Raw genomic sequence first — 4,247 nt, 5'->3', positions numbered from 1 at the left:
TCTACTAAACCCTCATTTAAATTTTCAGGACCATCTACCCCTACCCACATTTAACTTTTCATTACCATCTACCACACCTCTCCTAAATTATCAGGACCAAGCAGTAAAGGGGCATCTTCCTGTAAATTTGATATGTTGACCCCATGCTTATTATAATAGAATTTTAACTCTAAATTTATCTATTAAAACTAAATTATTATATAAAATATTTATTGATTAAATATCATATACATATTTCGAAATGCAATAGTTATATTCTAATTCGCATTAGAAGAGATGTTATGCTTCCTATGAAATTAATTATTATTTACTTTCTAATCGTAACAATATCGGAGAGAGAGAAAGGGATGATACGGTTTGAATCTAAATTATCTGAGTGTTAAATAAGAACTTTAACTATTAATATTATATACTCGATATATTTTTATTCATAAATGGATTTCATTAGCAAATGTATTAAAGACATTTGAATCAATAAATATGTTAATAGTTTTGTTTAATATACTGAACAGGGTACAACCAACGAATGGTTGGTTAAAATTAGGGAGGGAGGGGAGCTTTAAAGCTATTCTATACTTAGAACGATGATCAAACCCTTTACCACTAGTTAAAGTAGGAGAGCCCTGATGAAATAACTTTAAAATTAGCTTTGAAATATTTCGCTAAATATTTCATTTGCATAATTATAAAAACTTTAAAAATATTAATTATGTTAAATAGTAAATAACATTTTTACAAATAAATGTTAGTTCTGTTAAAATTTAGTTTTGTTTGATTTTTTATTAATACATAGATTAAATTGATTTTTTCGTACATATTTCATATGTTATTATAATTAATTAATTTTAAATTATATTTTATTATTTATTATATATTAATTTTAAACTAGGTTGTGAAAATCAACCCAAACCTATTACACTGCTTAAATGGCCATATGACATTTTTCGCTTTAACATGGAGATTTTTTGAAGCCTTTTTGAGATGAGAAATTTTAATAAAAATTCATCTAATTTTCATGTCCTTGCTAAAAAAATGAGTTTGGAATTTATATTTTCTCTCACAACCTCTCCAAGCATTATTTTCAAATAATATGTTTTATTTTTAAAATTTTTAAAATCTATATATTTTGATTTTTATAAAATAAATTTAAAATAATATCAAATTTAAATTTTAAATATATTATTCCTAAAATATTACATGCCAAATTTCATTTAGTGATTTTATAGAATATTTTTCTTATAAAATATTTACATTTAAAATTATTTTTAATTAATTTTATTTCATAAGTATATAAAATTTATAAATGTTAGCATGTAATTTTATAAAATTGTTGTATTTGGTAAATATATCACTTTCTTAAAAAAATGAAAAATAAAAGCCATAAAAACTTTTGAGTTAGATTTTTTTCTTTTCATTAAAAACAAAATTGATATTTCATAAATTAAATTCTTATTTGTTGTGTAACACCTCAAACCGAGCCTAGGCTTTATGGCTGAATCCGGTAATGTCACATGGTAGGGTTTTTGAAACCAGAGTCGCTACGTCAAAAACATTCCAGTTTCAAAACTCATATTCAATTATATCTATTTCCGAAGGCGTTTATTTAATTCATTTATTTGCCCAAACGTAAATACAGCGGAAGTCAGTTAACGTTTAATTCGATAATCCAGTTTGTTTTTTTTAGAAAACCATTGTTTTGGTAAAAACTATTGCAAATAAATAGTCAAGTCAAAACCAAATCCTAAAATAAAATCAAACAGTCCGGAGAGTCCATTAATTACAGAACTCCGAAAATAACCCTTAAATCAATATAAAATCATAATCATTAACCGATTATAAACTCGTGGTCACCTAGAGGCTCTATTGCACCAACCTGAACAAAACAAACAGATGTGAGTTTTCGTAAACTCAGTGTGTAACCCAATAGAAATAGACATACAATTTATACAAAAATCAAAATAAACAGTCAGATATAGATTCAGACTCATGTCCATTTCAGATACGGATAACAGATACAAATATGTAGATTAGATAAACAGAATCCTACCCCTATCCTCTACACATTAACTCCGACCATCCCATCACACCATGTGGGGTTAAAAACACCCACTTAGCCCTACACACGGTATCGTGCCAGTATGACACATATCAGATCAAGTGCAGCCAAACTACCAGAATATAGGTGGTGAATGCCATAAAGAACACTTTCTCCACATATATAAATCCCGCCCCAAAACAGGTACAAAATACAGGTACAGATACAGATGTAACATGCTTATCATGTTTGGGTACATATATCAGATAAACATATAGCAGAATAATGAGACATGCATAACAATGTCCTACTAAGCGCATACTATCAGAATAATAAATCATATAATCTAGAGTTTAGTTAGCCCTTACCGACCCTACGGTAAACCCACAGTCGATCGGAACGACCCATACGACCCTAGGAAAAATTTTAAAAATATGAGCCCACATGCCCGTGTGGGCCCATACGACCAGATTAGCCTTAACTGTATGGCCCACACGCTTTGCCCATAACCTACACGTCTGTGTGAAGTGCCTATGTGGGCCCACACGCCAAACTTGGCCTAGCCTGTGAGGCCCACACGGCTACACTCGCACCACATACGGTCGTGTGTTGTGCACGTCCATGCCTTCGTCGACCACACGGCTGTGTGGCGTCGACAGTAGGGTTTTTCAGCTTCTGCTGAAGCTCATTTTTTTACGTTTCGGGTATACACCTATTACGGTTTTGATACAAAATTCACCCCCGAGACCACCAGAACCTAAAATTGTCCAACAAAACACTAAATTAAATGCCTAATTCTATACTAAAATCGAAACCAAAGCTCCGTTCATTCCAACAAACAACCAAATCCTTACCTTCTAACGAACAACGATAATTCCACACAACTAAGTCACCGGTTGCCAATCCGTAGTCCTTTAATCTTCTCCTAAACAATAAGGTATAGATATCAACACAATCGAAACACTGACAATTGAGCGAAACTACTAAAGTATTTACCAACACGCAATTCGAGCAGAAAAGACATAGAATCCAACACAAAGATCAACAATAGTCTGAACGAGAAGTGAAAAGGTAATGAAAGTAGGGTAGAAATCAAGAGTTCCACAACAGGGAAGCAACTGATGTTAAAAATATTTTTGAGAGGGAGAGAGAACATGAATTTTGAAAAAAAAACAAAAAGAAACCGATAACCCTCAACATCCCAACTCCCCACTATTTCCTCAATCTCAACCACTTCAGAATTTTAATTCCACTGAAATTCTATCACAAAACCGAACAAAAACAAAACCTACGCCCGCGTAGGGATTCGAAACACAGGACCTCCAACACACCAACTTTTCTACCACTCAAACCAACAGGCTCATTCTGATACGAATTAACAGATAATTTTATATAAGCCCACTCATCAAAGGTAAAGCTTGTACCTAAAATAACAAAGTTTTGCCAAAATGGGGATGGACCCAATACCTCACACACACATCCAAAACACTTAACCACAAAAGCAGATACACAGTTGTCAAATATTTATAGAAACAAAAATAAATTTATCAGGGCGTTACAACTCTACCCCCTAAAAGAAATTTCGACCTCGAAATTTACCTAATCAGAACATATGAGGATACTGTTGACGCATCGCGTCCTCAGGCTCTCAAGTGGCTTCCTCAGTACCATGATTCTGCCACAAAACCTTCACTAACGGAATGGACTTCCTCTTCAGATCCTTAACATCTGGATCTAGAATTTGAATTGGCTCATCATTAAAAGTCAAATCCGATCTAATCTTGATCTCCTCGACAAAAATAACATGAGATGGATCAGACCGTTATCTCCTCATCATCGAGACATAAAATACATTGTGGATACGATCCAACTCTAGAGGTAACTCTAACTGATAAGCTACCGGTTCCACATGCTTCAGAATTTGGTACGGGTCAATAAACCTAGAGCTCATCTTGCCATTACGACCAAATCTCAAAACTTTCTTCCACGGAGAAACCTTGAGAAACACAAAGTCACCTATAGAGTACTCAATATCTCTCAGCTTCAGATCTGCATAGGATTTCTGTCTATCAGAAACCGCTTTTAAATGATCCAGAATCAGTCTAACCCTATCTTCGGTCTTAGAAACCAACTTAGGACCCAAAACCTGACGCTCACCCAACACAATCCAACATAACGGAGTTCGACACTTACGACAATACAAAGCCTCGTA

General features: G+C 33.3%; 1 long non-coding RNA gene across 1 annotated transcript; it reads right to left on the bottom strand.

The window, feature by feature from the left end:
• Positions 1-1,670: 1,670 nt before the first annotated feature.
• On the bottom strand, positions 1,671-2,966 carry LOC128291450 (uncharacterized). The gene is made up of 2 exons (XR_008281240.1): positions 2,890-2,966; positions 1,671-1,873 (listed from the first exon to the last, which is right to left on the bottom strand). It is a non-coding gene; the product is annotated as an uncharacterized LOC128291450 (long non-coding RNA).
• Between the last annotated feature and the right edge of the window lie 1,281 nt (positions 2,967-4,247).

The sequence above is a fragment of the Gossypium arboreum genome, chromosome 4 (genome assembly GCF_025698485.1).
Source record: "Gossypium arboreum isolate Shixiya-1 chromosome 4, ASM2569848v2, whole genome shotgun sequence".
NCBI classification, from domain to species: Eukaryota; Viridiplantae; Streptophyta; class Magnoliopsida; order Malvales; family Malvaceae; genus Gossypium; species Gossypium arboreum.
This window is presented reverse-complemented; position numbering and strand designations above follow the sequence as displayed.